The 16,285-nt window shown below is 38.0% G+C and overlaps 1 protein-coding gene across 6 annotated transcripts in view; it reads left to right on the plus strand.

Moving 5' to 3' along the window:
- The window catches only part of LOC124262443 (phospholipid-transporting ATPase IF-like), a 126,826-nt gene that overhangs the window by 58,680 nt on the left and 51,861 nt on the right, over positions 1 to 16,285 (plus strand). The window lies entirely within an intron of this gene.

Raw genomic sequence — 16,285 nt, forward strand, 5'->3', positions numbered from 1 at the left:
AAATATTTCATTTTGATTGGTCAATTAGAGGTATCAAATTGCAATAACCACATCAGACAATTTGTTGACTACATCGCTATGGGAAATATTATTAATGGAAAACACACTTTTTTTCTGTCGTTAATTGACATTTGTAAAAATATAATTGTGCAATTCTAGTTTCTGAAATACAGATTGATGGCAACAACTTTATTCAATGTCTGTCTGGCAATTATGGTAACTTTTTGTGCAGAAAACATATTGGAGACAGACTGAGAGAGTATACTTCTGAGTTTTGCTGTAACGGCTAGAATGAAATTTGATGCTTTTCATTACATGATTTTTTGTGTATATGACTTTTGCATAGCGAAATGAAATTGTATTACTGACATAGTGTGGAACAAACAAAACCTCACAAGCAGCGCTTACTTCCCACTTCAAGTTGGCTTACAAACTAGAGATGCTACACATTTTGCCATAGAGTACACCAATCATGTAGATTGTAAACAGTGTTCAAATACATAAACAGAAGAGGCAAAAGACTTTCCACATCCATAATAAATCTCTAAATGCAGAATCATTGTACAATTCCGGCTATATCAAGAGCATGTGTTTATGAATGACTACCCAATAGTTACGATACCACATAAGCTAAGTATATCCTGCCCCGGAGGCCCCATCATAAACACATGCAAAGGCTTGTCAATTGTTCACCTGAAATAAATCAGGAAAACATGCTGAAGTCAAAATAGGAAATTTCATCAATCAATATTGCATTCGGACATCATTTTTTTCACTGATGTTTCAAATTTTGAAATTTCATCCACATCTCTATCATAAAACTTTGGAAAGCTTTACTGAAGCTCAAATGTTGTAAACTTGATTAAACAACTTCTTAGCACGGTCCATTATTTGTGGAGCAGCTGTTATCGGTGTTCCCTGTATTGAATCAACACACCATTCACACCTGAACCCTCACCATCCAATATCTCGACTGACACCAAGGATTTCATGTTCAACTTTGTCATGGTAGAATGGAGATAAACATAGGAGCATTTTGGTTCCAAATTAAATTTAGCTGAGTTAAATCTACAGGCAACCCAGCTCTACATTGGAGTCACAGCAGGTTTATGTCCTAACTGAAATTATATTAACATGACTCTTAAAATCTGTATCTCTTGGATAGGCATTTACCTTACCAACAGTCATGCTCTGTTTAATATTTTAAATTGAATATATGGGTTATAATACAGGGCTGAAACCCATGTTTGTATACAGTTGTGCTCGTATATGATAGGTATGCAGTTGTCAGCGACCTAATTATAAATGTGATCCATCACACTGAAATGTAACTAAACCTGCTGCAGAATCACATCTATCTGATGTGGTGTGAAACAAACAAACGGGTTGTTCACAAAGGACTGTCGCTTGTCCTGCCTGCACGTTACTTGTCATGGACCTATTTTTGAAACCAATGTTGCAGGGTGTGGAGCCATCACACCTTGTCTTGTACGTTTGCTGAGGAGGTTCACCTCTGAAATGTGAACAAGGTGATTGACTTGGGATCGGAATGTTCATGGTTTAGATCGCCACATGTTGCAGGGAACATTTTATGTCTGCTACAGTGCTACACCTACATAGTGCTCACGTGGGCTTAGAGAATATTCAAGATAAGGTCTAGATTGTTTAGATTAGGGTAGGTAGAGATACAGATTAACATGTTCTGTTTTAGGGGCATAATTTGTTTGGTTGTTGAGACTTTGGAGTCTTAATCAGGAGATTACTGACAGAAACAGTCATCAGAAATATATAGCGATACAAAGAGTCATACTGTTTGAAGTGTTTCTTGGCAAGACAAGAGTTACTTCCCTTCTCATATAAATCAGCTTGGGTGTTAACTAACAGTTGTCAGGTGACTGGGTCGCAGGAAATCAATTATTTGCTGAAGCGAGACTAATTTTATTCCAATTAGGATATTTCGGGGCCCTAAAAATATGTAATCTTGGGATAATTTGGGTCACTTTGACACATGGAAGGTCAGGGATTTGATGTCCGTGGTGTTTTCTGCAAGCACATGTTTACAGGTTGGCCAAACACATGTGGGATCTAAAAAACATTAATAGTTCCTGTCATTATGTCAGCTGTATTTGCTGTAGTAAACACCCCAGGTGCTGCAAATTGTAGAAAGGGTGCTCATATTAACACCATGCTTGGTCAGATTTTTATAAGTAATTGAGCAGTTGTATATATACTGGACAAAAATAGTTTGGGATATATGTAAATTTTGAAATTATGAATAATTATCTATGTATTCATTGACACACTGATAAAATATCAATCATAAAAAAAACAATATCCCTAACTTATTTTGTCCAGTATATAAACGCAGTTCAAAAATTGATGAGGGAACAAAATACAAAGATCATAATTACTCATATGTTCCCCATCTGCGAGGCTATTTTCTGTTAAAAATCTGTTCTAAACTCAATAATATCATGTGGTATAAATGTTTCCAATAGCCTTTTGGTATTAGTAACTAGTTGGTCTTGAAGTTGGTTGGTGATGTGACTGAATACGATTGAAAAAAATGTTACATTTTGTGAGTCTGTATGATGAATGGACAACCTTGAACATGGACTTCTTGCAACATAGCCAGTGAATGCTGCAGCGGAATCTGCAATACACTCTACAATGCGCTCTACAATACACTCTACAATACACTCTACAATACATTCTCCAGCTGTCAGTGGGACCTGACAAAGTTTGTTTATCTGTTACTAAGCCATTACGACATACTCGTCACATGTAGCAAGGAATGTGACCCACCACCCACTGTTTGTACAGATCAATTCAACTCGCTCCTTGTACATTGCAACATGTGTAGTGAAAACGAGTATTTATAGCCAGGACGACATGCACAGAACTTGGGTCCAGTACCGAACAATTGACCGGCAAATCAGTGACAGCCATGAAACACTATTGTCCCTTATTTACACAGCTTAGCGTAACAGGAGGTATCCCCAGGTGGAGCAGGTGCTTGTATTTGTACAGCAAAGGAAGTGGATATATAAAGAGGCTGTAGTATTTCTATAGATGTATAGATTGGTGTATATATTATTTATAATACTATAGTGGGGCGTTGGGGTAGCCTAATGGTTAAAGCGTTGGCTCGTCACGCCGATGACCCGGGTTCGAATCCCCACATGGGCACAATGTGTGAAGCCCATTTCTGGTGTCCCCCGCCCTGATGTCGCTGGAATATTGCTAAAAGCGGCGTTAAAAACCAAACTCAGTCAGTATAATACTATATGGTTGTTAAAGTACCAAGCAATTGATTTCAGGATAGGGTGAGGTTTGGGGACTGGATTTGGTTATCAAAAGAATAAATGGTTCAAAATATGCTTTAAAGAGTATTTATACTTCACACTGATGAGACAATAAATGCATATTTACAAGAACAGTAATTAAAAATAAAAACAGTGTTTACTTATTTAGACTCTTGGTTATTATGAAAATAACATTTGTTTTTTAAGAAATGCTTTTGGCCTGAACTTGTTTTATTTCTTTCAAAGAACTCTTGACCTCAAGACTAAAACATTCAAAAGACAAAAATCATTCTAACTTCTATTGACAAAACCAAAAATGGTCAGATCATCAGATATTTTATTTGTATGATTAAGATTGTAGTTTGGAAACATCATATGCTGGTCCAGGTCTAACTTTATGATGAATAAAACCCTCTACAATTCATACTATTCCATTGTATTTTTTTTACCCACTTACAAATTTTTGATGAATCCATAACTGAACAAAGAGAAAAGTTGTATGCCTCATTTTTGACTCACAGCTTCCAGAAAGCGTATCAAACAATTACATGAAATATAGCCTGTTGACAATTCTATGTGAAAAGAGAGCCTATATATTATTCATTTTCCCTGATGGTCTTTTTTTTAATAAAACAATAGTATGCTGTAAATATGTGTTCCATATTTTATTACTGTTCACAATGGTTACAGTTTTTACTCAACTTACTGAAAGGCAAGCAAGCTCATATCATGGCATGGTTGTCTGGCATTTGGCTTGTGTCATCCAGCATAGACATATTCTCAGCATCTGTTGAAGACCAATGAAGTTTAAATTAAAAAAAACTCATTAATTACATTTCAGTTTTTTCAACAGGTCTGCCACAGCAGCCATTTTGAAAGAGCTTTCAATACCTAATTAAAGGCGCAGGTTCAATTGCCAACATTGGTAACATGAGTGAAACCTAGTTTGGTGTCTCCTGACATGGTCTTAGTGGAATAGTGCTGATAGGAGTATAAAAACCAACTCAATCATTCACTTTCTGCAGTGAAAACCCAACCAACACACTTCCTGCAGTGTAAAACCCAACCAACACACTTCCTGCAGTGTAAAACCCAACCAACACACTTCCTGCAGTGTAAAACCCAACCAACACACTTCCTGCAGTGTAAAACCCAACCAACACACTTCCTGCAGTGTAAACCCAACCAACACACTTCCTGCAGTGTAAACCCAACCAACACACTTCCTGCAGTGTAGAACCCAACCAACACACTTCCTGCAGTGTAAAACCCAACCAACACACTTCCTGCAGTGTAAAACCCAACCAACACACTTCCTGCAGTGAAAACCCAACCAACACACTTCCTGCAGTGTAAAACCCAACCAACACACTTCCTGCAGTGTAAAACCCAACCAACACACTTCCTGCAGTGTAAAACCCAACCAACACACACTTCCTGCAGTGTAAAACCCCCAACCAACACACTTCCTGCAGTGTAAAACCCAACCAACACACTTCCTGCAGTGTAAACCCAACCAACACACTTCCTGCAGTGTAGAACCCAACCAACACACTTCCTGCAGTGTAAAACCCAACCAACACACTTCCTGCAGTGTAAAACCCAACCAACACACTTCCTGCGGTGTAAAACCCAACCAACACACTTCCTGCGGTGTAAAACCCAACCAACACACTTCCTGCAGTGTAAAACCCAACCAACACACTTCCCTGATGTGTAAAACCCAACCAACACACTTCCTGCAGTGTGTAAACCCAACCAACACACTTCCTGCAGTGTAAACCCAACCAACACACTTCCTGCAGTGTAAAACCCAACCAACACACTTCCTGCAGTGTAAAACCCAACCAACACACTTCCTGCAGTGTAAAACCCAACCAACACACTTCCTGCAGTGTAAAACCCAACCAACACACTTCCTGCAGTGTAAAACCCAACCAACACACTTCCTGCAGTGTAAAACCATAGTCACTCACAGTTTAAAACCCAAGCTCAGCAACATGAAATGCATCTCACTCACTCGCTCACTCGCTCACTCGCTCACTCGCTCACTCGCTCACTCACTCACTCACTCACTCACCCATCTTCATGGTGTAAAACCTGTCCAACATCTAAACCCTTCAATCTAAACTGGTTGACTGTGTCCTGTTGATATTTTATGACACTTCAGTCACTACCCCGAGCTCAGTCAGCCTCACCAATCAATCACTCACTCACTCACCCATCTTCATGGTGTAAAACCTGTCCAACATCTAAACCCCTCAATCTAAACTGGTTGACTGTGTCCTGTTGATATTTTATGACACTTCAGTCACTACCCCGAGCTCAGTCAGCCTCACCAATCAATCACTCACTCACTCACCCATCTTCATGGTGTAAAACCTGTCCAACATCTAAACCCCTCAATCTAAACTGGTTGACTGTGTCCTGTTGATATTTTATGACACTTCAGTCACTACCCCCGAGCTCAGTCAGCCTCACCAATCAATCACTCACTCACTCACCCATCTTCATGGTGTAAAACCTGTCCAACATCTAAACCCCTCAATCTAAACTGGTTGACTGTGTCCTGTTGATATTTTATGACACTTCAGTCACTACCCGAGCTCAGTCAGCCTCACCAATCAATCACTCACTCACTCACCCATCTTCATGGTGTAAAACCTGTCCAACATCTAAACCCCTCAATCTAAACTGGTTGACTGTGTCCTGTTGATATTTTATGACACTTCAGTCACTACCCGAGCTCAGTCAGCCTCACCAATCAATCACTCACTCACTCACCCATCTTCATGGTGTAAAACCTGTCCAACATCTAAACCCCTCAATCTAAACTGGTTGACTGTGTCCTGTTGATATTTTATGACACTTCAGTCACTACCCCGAGCTCAGTCAGCCTCACCAATCAATCACTCACTCACTCACCCATCTTCATGGTGTAAAACCTGTCCAACATCTAAACCCCTCAATCTAAACTGGTTGACTGTGTCCTGTTGATATTTTATGACACTTCAGTCACTACCCTGAGCTCAGTCAGCCTCACCAATCAATCACTCACTCACTCACCCATCTTCATGGTGTAAAACCTGTCCAACATCTAAACCCCTCAATCTAAACTGGTTGACTGTGTCCTGTTGATATTTTATGACACTTCAGTCACTACCCCGAGCTCAGTCAGCCTCACCAATCAATCAATCATACCCAGTTTCCAAATCAAATACTAATTAGTGTCATCATGTAAAATTCATGAAGTAGTGCACAAACTGTAACAGTAAAACACTAGGAACAGGGAGGTTTTACTGTGGATATTACCAGGTTTGTTTCATTAAAATAAGCCATGTAACTAGTATATTGTTTGTCAGTCATATTCTTGAATATTTGCAATAATTTTATTAAAATCAAATGGATTCGCAAATGAGGAATGTCTGTTCCTTTATCATTGAGTTTGGTGGCAGGGATAAATAGAATACTAAAAGAAATAGCCTAGAGCCTCTTAATCGCCACAACAAGCTTGTTGTCACAGAAAACACTGACCTTTCTCTCACCCTCCACTCAGCCTTTAACATTCAGTACTTGCTGGGTAGCAGCACTATACAGTATTGGGTGGGAGAAGTCAGACAGGAAATATTGTTGTCAAGAATTCTGTATTTCTTGGTAATATTCGCGACTTGAAATAGTTGAACAGTATACACTGTAGAGAACTATTGTAGTCTTACCTTTCATTGCAGTCGAACCTGATTAATCTGTATTTTTGTATAATAAAACAAAGGTGGGTGTGACTGCACTTTAAGCAGTGTTTTAGCAATAGGGTACAACACAAACTGTCATTGTAAGGGCGATTGAGTTTGGACCTTCATTACAATAAGCAAAGGTCTTTACCACTGCACTGTCCCTAATCAAACTGTAAGAACTGAAGACAGCTTGAAGTGTCTTGCTTCCAGTGTCATGTCATTTGGATTTAGTTTTATTTCTAGGAATGAAAAAGGCTGCTCTTAGAATCTTTAAAGGTCACATGCAACCAAAACATCAAACATAATTAAAACACAATTATCACTTATTCATGACATATAATATACATTGCTGGTTATGAAAAAACATATAAACAAAATTATAAGCGTACAATCGCAAATCAAAAGTGCAATATTGTGTACTTCGGTTTACTTCCCAAGAAACGAAGCAGCCGGGATACCGAACCCAGTCAGAGCGGGTGGGTGTGCACTCAAGTGTAACGGCTGGTTCAGTTGCAGATGCCTTCACGGCTAATTGTGTGTATATATAGAGAGAGAGATGTTGGGTTTTGAAAATACATGCTCATTTTTTGTGTATAACATATTGCAATCAACAGACATCATAACATGTCATGTGTTCAAGTATCACACCTGCCTGTCTGTGTAATTACATAATGTGACAGAGACCGAACTCGGGCCATAAATCAATGCGTTTTGTTTATTGTGTATAGCCTGATTGGTGTTAAGTTCATATCGCTTGTGGTCAGTGATAGCAGCTGTGTATTGAATATTGTCATTAGCAGACAGGCAGGCAGACACACAGGTGTCAATAAAACAAGACATTGAATTTTGTCTGTGACAACGACATATCTATATCACAGTTAGAAATTGTGTCAGCTAAATAGTGACATTGCTTTTAAGTATCGAACTGAGAAAGTTCCTCGGTAAGAAGAAGAGCGTGTGGTGAAATAGACAAATGAAATTATATAAACAGTTAATTTACTGTCATAACATATAAAAGCTCGCCTGAGAGATATCAACAAAACATTAGAAAAATAGCTCACACCAAAGCCTTCACCAAATATTCACCCGACAACCGGCTTCCAAGCTGCGCGAACCTATTTACTTGCGCACGTGCTATGAGCGCAGCCCAGCTGTTGAAACCCGTTTTCCCCAGAAAAGTCTGGGGAAATTTAGTGAAACGTTTGAACTCCGATTTCGCGCTTTTTTTTTCATCGCGTTATTTTTCAACTTTATAAGTTGAATTTGCATTTTTGACGATTTGTTTCGGTATGTCCATACCGAAAGGTATCAGAATCTGCAAAGTTGTGTTTTACGTTGCATGTGACCTTTAAGAGAAATTGGTGATTTCTTTTGTAGGCAGATCAGGAAATCAGAAACAAATTAATGAATTGCTTTCCAAAGATGAGGCAAATAGAATTTCATGTAAAATTGATATGGTCATCAATATGATTTAGTTTTATTTCTAGGAATGAAAAAGGCTGCTCTTAGAATCTTTAAGAGAAATTGGTGATTTCTTTAGTAGGCAGATCAGGAAATCAGAAACAAATTAATGAATTGTTTACCAAAGATGAGGTAAATAGCATTTCATGTAAAATTGATATTGTCATCAATATACAGCTGAGAATTCCCTAACAACGGCAACAGATGCAGAATTTATTGGAGTATAATGACGTCCTGCTTGCCGGTAGGTTGCCATGGTAGAAAACAACACAGACCCGGCCATTGATTACCGCTTCATCAGATCCATGCGATGGAAGCATAGACCATCCAGTTACACAGGACGATTTGTACTTTCGTTTGAAGTATCTATAAAACTACCTGTGGGATAATAAAAAGTCATCTTCCAAGGATCCAAATATATAGCATCTTAGTTTATGGCCTGAATGGAATATGTTCTCCGTGGGCGTCCTCTGTCTGATGTATTATTTGTTACACATGTTACTGTTGGTTGTTTAACACAGCATCCAGCCATATTGCACCAACGTGTTAGCGGTCTGTAAGTAATAGTACCTGGATGACACAATCCAGTGATGGACATCATGAGTGAGTGAGTGAGTTTAGTTTTACGCCACACTCAGCAATATTCCAGTAGTATGGCGGCGGTGTGTAAATAATCGAGTCTGGACCAGACAATCCAGTGATCAACAGCATGAGCATCGATCTGCGCAATTGGGATCCGATGACATGTGTCAACCAAGCCAGCGAGCCTGACCACCGATCCCGTTAGTCGCCTCTTACGACAAGCATGGGTTGCTGAAGGTTCACTCTAACCAGGACCTTCACAGGTTGGACATCATGAGCATCGATCTATGGGGTTGGGATATCATGGCATATCAACCAACTTAGTTGACCCTGTCACCTCTTCCAATAAACGTGGGTTTCTGAAGGTTTCCTTCATGAAAACATTCTGTCTTCTTCAAATCAATGTGATTTTATTGCAGATTTGTTCTTGTTGTACATATAACAATAGCCAGGTGAATATTTTTGCCTTCATTTTTATATACTGGAAATATAGTTATACTTGGAAATTCTTTCCTTCTTAATATTTGCAGTAAGGACACAGGTTATGAAAACTATCTCTGTCTATATCTGTATGTAAGAGTTGAGTAATCGGCCACATGTTAACTTGGTTAAATGTCTGAGTGAGGGTTTAGATTCAACAGTTGTTCAGTACTTATCTGGTGTTCTATCCATCAACCACACGGAATAGGCATGTAATGATGATGATGAGAAGTCTTATCATGCGCTAATCTCCACGCAACAAAGCATGCTCGAAGCGCTAACACCAAGCTGACTGTCTGCGGCGCTAGTGTTACAGTCCGGATGGGTGACCATGTTTGGAAGCTTGACTCCTGAGAGTTTCTTGGACTTCAGTCCTGCCCCATAACAAAACACATTAGACATGTGGTCTCATCTTAGGCAAGTGATTTTTTTTTAAATTGCCTCTGTTCACCCAGCAGAAAATGGGTCTCCGGTGGGATAAGTTATGTAACCATTAACCTTCTAGCGCTTCACAGGCAGATTGGTTATCCCGGGTAATAATGATAATAATCAGATTGTTTGGGAGCTTCGAGCATACATTTGCATGGAGAAATGTGCATGATAAATGGACTCTTATTAATTACATTAATCGCCAGTTGTCCGGATATTGCAGCATGTGGCAGCAGTGTATAGAGTGTCCAGTTGATTATGCAAATATGTCTCGTAAAAGACAATGATATTATGAGCATTAACCGTTTAAAATACAATGTACCATCTGAAGTCTGCTTCAGTTGTCATGCTGGCCTGCAGCCTAAATCAACAACAAATTTTCAAAATTTTAATGAAATAGGATATGTGTCGGGGTTTCTGATCATTCCTTTCTTCAGGTGTTGACTGATGGTCAGTCAAGGTACACTGAATAGCTTTCAGAACTTGGTTGGGTTTTAAACAATAAATGAAAAATGAAAGAAAGTTGAGGAAATTGTGAAAATGTCCTGATGCTATTTGTGTATTTCAACGAGTTGAGAGGCTGGAAGGGAAGAAAGTCTGATAAATATTATATGATGACCTTTTAGAAATTGTATTATCCTGTTTATCAGCAGAGATTCCCATGGCATTAGATGAGTCCCTTGCATCTATCTATCCTACTTAACTTTACTGTTTGCAAATTATTTATGACCTCTGTTGAAGAACAAGACACATAATGATTTGTAGAAAAGTCAAAATGTTTGAAAAGCAAAGGTATGGAAGATTTCCTAGTTTAGGTTTACCAGGCCAACATCATAAGAAACAAGCACCTGTTTCCTCCTGATATATGGAATACCTGGAGATCAATCAGCTACAGATGAAGAAGTACAGATTATCTGTCCCGTGTGAATTAATTTATCTTATTCCTTGGGTTCTGCACATAAATCATACTTTTTATGAGATAAAAGGAAGAAAGAAATGTGAGTTGTGACCCAACAGAGACTAAACTGCAGCAGCTTTTTGTTCAGGTAACATAGTTAATTTATGACTACACGAACAATGGATGACTTTGTTTCATATATTCATGGAAACGAATAAGGGAACACTTAAAAGTACAAGTGTTCCTGTATATTTTTCCAGGTTTCCTCACATGGCATGTATTGCACTGTGGGTAAAATTCTGGAAATAATTAAAGTAACACTTGTACTTTCATGTGTTCCCTTATTAGTTTCCATGAGTATATTATCTCACAAATGCACATGTATCCAATGTATGAATTACTTTTGAAAGGTTAGTAGCCAGGAGGGCTAGTTAAGTAAAAATGTTGCCAGCCCACATCATACTTCACTGGCCCTGCAAAATATCAGTATCAAATGCACATCAGTCAGAATTGGTGTGATGTTTGGAAATTGAAGATGGTGAGTTACTGTCGCCCCATGGAAACAATATAAATCAAACAAACACAAAAAACTAAGATTTCTTTGTATCTGAGATTTTCAGCTAGCCAGTAGGGATAGCTTTAACAACATGCTCAGGCCCGATTCACAATCAGCTAGCATTTGGATAGCGGGCTAGTAGCTATTTCGAACGCTGCATGTACAAGTATTGGGAAGTTCCAATACAAAATCGTTCTGTCCTTTTGTGTTGAACAAGTCATTGCAATTCCTATAATTCTCCTTGTTACTTGGGTGGGGGAGGGGCTGGAGAGACTGGAAAAGTTTTAGGGTGTGTGAAAGGAGACTGAAATAGGGATTGGGAAGTTTTGGGGTGGGGGGTGATTATGTGATTATGGTAGGTGTGAAAGGAGACTGAAAGGGTTCGAGCGTGTACATATTAAAAGGCATCATAAAATAAAACAAAACTGAGTACAACATCCGGCCAATACGGCCTTAGTAAAAATAATGAGTCACTATTTTACATTTACAGACAAAAGTTAAAATTAAGTGATAAATTAATAACTGCTATTAAAATAGTGTAATATTACTGGAAATGTGAAATTAAAACCACAAAGTTAAAAAGGAGACAACAAGGTGAGTGGAAATAGTGAAGGAGTAGATTAATGTGTGAATTGACGGCGTCGAAACATGAGTTACTAAGGAGTAATCGGCTACTTGTTTAATAAACTGGCTATCTTGCATAATGAGAGTGACCTGGTCAACAGGGATGTACTGGGTAAAGGAAAGGGTATACTGCCGTGACAGCGTTCCATAAGTCATATCTCATATCTGAATGAAAGCTACAGTGTGCCAAGAAATGAATTTTGTCCTCAACTTCATTGCTGTTACATTTTAGACATTTGAACAGATTCAGTCCCTGTATACATCGTTCTGGTGAACTCCAGACTTCTCATATCAGCCTCCTAATATATATGAGATTATATGTGAATTATGACCCATTTATTTCAGGATAATGTTTATTAGTGGGGTAACAGCTGTAGTTTATGAGTGGTATAATCCAGAAAAGAACTGTATATATATGTTAGTGTGATAATAATCCATATTTGTTTGTGAGTGAACACACATCAAGTATCACTGATATATTGCCTTTCTCATCAGGAAAGCAAGAGAGCAAAATGTGTATGGTAATTTTTGGAGAGTACCCAGAATTTGTTTATGGGTAAATATGTATGGTTGTGGATATGACTAATTTGAAGACAAGCTGTGTTGATGAACGGGATGAACCAACATGATGACAGGCATGTTTTGTGGCGAGTCATGCAGAGATCCACCAGATTTACCCCAGCTATTTAGAAGCTGCCCCTCTCTCTGCTGTAGAAGGAGAACAGAGTCTTTGGTTACACACAAGATGGCATGTTGATCCTCTGTAAGCCTTCACCTCATGCTCAGCCTTCAGGCTTTACTTAAGTATATTTGGCTAATGAGGACTTTGTTCAATAGTTTCAGCTTCTTTGAACTAAAATTTAATTATATTTATTTAGCTAGTCATTAGTTTGCTTAAGTTTGAATTAAAAGTAAGGAAATATGTTGTGTAATATATTATTGGAAGATATGTTTATATCTATTTGCAACTGAAAATTCCAGTCAGATCAGTTTAGTAGGGGCTGTAGTGTGAGGTTATTTGTACTATTACTATTATATTCTATAATAATGGTATGAACACACATAAAAGTTTATGAAATTCAGCTGTCAGGCAGTTCTTATTCCCCACTAAATAAACAAGAATTGTTCTTTATTCTGACTGGTTGAAAAGCATGATCATATGGTATTCGATTCGCGGAAACTGCAAGAATATTCACTGCGTATTGACACATACAAATATCGCTCACAATTGTATTGTTGCGTCGTCAGCAGTGGTGACGTCATTCAAATCATATTGTGGTGTAAAGTCGGAATGACGTCACAAATGAGCAGTTCCAGATGCTACCTTGGGAACCAGTTGAAACTGCCAGCTGATGACAGTAAAACACCCATGTGGGCCTTTGGTTTACTTTTGTGTTTACAATGTTGATAAACATTATGTGTTGGCCAATTTCTGGTTGTTATTGAGTCGTTTCCAAATGAATTCCCTTGCTTCAAATACAAACACATGATGTTTATCTCCTAAGTCAAAAATATGATGTCTAACATTTAATAAGGTTAAAACAGAAATAGAATTAGTCTTAAGCATAATAGAATTCCCTACGCAACACTGTAAACGGATTCTCCGAAGTGTGAATGTTAACCAAACTTTGACCACCCGATCTTATTAGTCGCTTCTAACGACAAGCATGGATGCTGAAGACCACTTCTAACCCGGGATGTTTGGTCAGGTGTACTTACATTATTTAGGGAGTAAATAAGTTTTGCTTCATAAAATAAATAGAAATATTCGCTAGAAAGCATCACACTAGTCATCATTGGACTCTGTAATATTCACTCTGGACAAATCACGGTTTATGCTAGTTTGTGCTCTTATGTATATTCTAAGTTTGTATGAAGCGTAAAGTGTATCGGCTTCAAGTTAATATGGAAATATGACATTTCACATGTTCAGTGCAGGTGCTCCTAACTTTAACAAGTGAGTGTGTGAATTTAGTTTTACGCCGCTTTGAGCATTTATCCTTCACACATTTTACCCATGTGGGGAATCGACGTGATAAGCGAACTCTTTAACCACTGGGGTTAAAAAACAACAACCCCCAAACCCACAACCCCATAACCCCCTTCCCACCATACTTCATCCTTCATCCTTTCATCACTGTTCAGGTGGAGCTTACAAATGTTTGGCAACACATACAATATATTTCTGTACAAATGTTTGGCAACACATACAATATATTTCTGTACAAATGTTTGGCAACACATACAATATATTTCTGTACAAATGTTTGGCAACACATACAATATATTTCTGTACAAATGTTTGGCAACACTTACAATATATTTCTGTACAAATGTTTGGCAACACTTACAATATATTTCTGTACAAATGTTTGGCAACACTTACAATATATTTCTGTACAAATGTTTGGCAACACTTACAATATATTTCTGTACAAATGTTTGGCAACACTTACAATATATTTCTGTACAAATGTTTGGCAACACTTACAATATATTTCTGTACAAATAGTTTGGCAACACTTACAATATATTTCTGTACAAATAGTTTGGCAACACTTACAATATATTTCTGTACAAATGTTTGGCAACACTTACAATATATTTCTGTACAAATAGTTTGAAATTGTATCCTTTTGTAATTATTTTGCAATGCCAGATTCTATCCTTGTAGTGCTCAGTTTGAACACAAGAGATGAAACATGTACTATTTGTACAACTGTTTGTTTGTGGGTATTTATCATGGAAAGGTTTGTTGTGAAACTAACTTGCAAAGTATTACCAAAGCCTGTTGCAATGGGCAAGCAAGGAAGTCAGATTTTTACTTGATGACAAATGAATGACTGAATTGATCAATAAAATGTCTATGTTCGTAGAGTTACGACCTATCGTAACTGTTTTATGGATTGGGGGGGGGGGGCTTTCATGATGCCTGACAAAAATATTTTATGCCAGACATATGCTGTTGTATTTTGGGAATCTGTCGATAATTTGTTGAACCAGGCAGACATTGATGTATGGTGCTTTATTATAAATCCTTAGTGCCGTCATGTGCATGTATGTTAGAATGTCAAGTTTATTAGATTAGGTTTTACACAATGATAACGCTGTCCATTTTTTTTCTCAAATATCATGTATCTCGTGTTCATCATTAGTGTTATATACTCGGCTGCTGTAAGAGGAATATATTGCCTCAAGGTTCTCAGACTTTCATACCTGCATCCAACCTTTTCCCGTTATGCAAAGTATTATACAAGGTACTTGTGAGTAGGTGGTTTTGTGTGAGTGAGTGTGGTTTTATGCTGCTTTTAGCAATATTCCAGCAATATCACAGCAGGGGACACAAGAAATACACTCCACACATTTTGACACAAGTGGGGAATCAAACTCAGGTCTTCGACATAACAAGTTTATGCTTTAACCACTTGGCTACCCTACCACCCCATAAACTGTTTGGACACAAACAGTTGAACTATTTCAGCAATCTTCTTCATCCATTTGAAATCTTCGGAAAGACTTTCGCCCATATCTCCCCTTCTTGTCAAATCATATTACCAGAATATTACCTGAATATATATATATCTTTTTCCTCATCGTTAAAATTTAAGGGGGATGCGGACAGATGTCTTACCAAATCTTCATAAAGCTGTAAAAAAATGTGCCTATTAAAGGCTCTGGGACTGTCACTTTAACATCCTCATAAATAACTTCTTTAATTCTTTAAAAACTATTAATCATTCAGATACCAATATTAATACATGCGTTCACCCTTGTCAATTAAAGGCCATTTGTATTCAGTGATTTTTCAAGAGACATTTGACATTTACATTTTGATTTTATCATATTTTGATAGGACAGTCTTTTATATTTATTACCAGTTTAAATTTGTTTTAGGACTTTTTGGATGTCACTGTCCTAATAAATGACCCGACTGTGGGCTATCCGATTCTCTGTCAATCAGCTGACTGTATAGAGTAATGAGTACTAGTCTACTAACCCCCTATGTGCTCGGTAACTGCCCCAATCTATGAGGCTTTAACAAGCTATTGTTACCTACACATTGATCACACTCAACTTGGCTTACACAGGGTGGATTTCACACCCGGCTTAACAAAATCAATACATGGAATACAATATAAGCTGAGAGCATTTGAAAGAAGGAAATCGTCTATTTATCTTGTGATAAACACTGTCGTCCCTAGTAACCTAGGCTTGTCAT

This window comes from Haliotis rubra, unplaced genomic scaffold (genome assembly GCF_003918875.1).
Source record: "Haliotis rubra isolate DU_JTF1 unplaced genomic scaffold, ASM391887v1 Scf84, whole genome shotgun sequence".
Taxonomy (NCBI): domain Eukaryota; kingdom Metazoa; phylum Mollusca; class Gastropoda; order Lepetellida; family Haliotidae; genus Haliotis; species Haliotis rubra.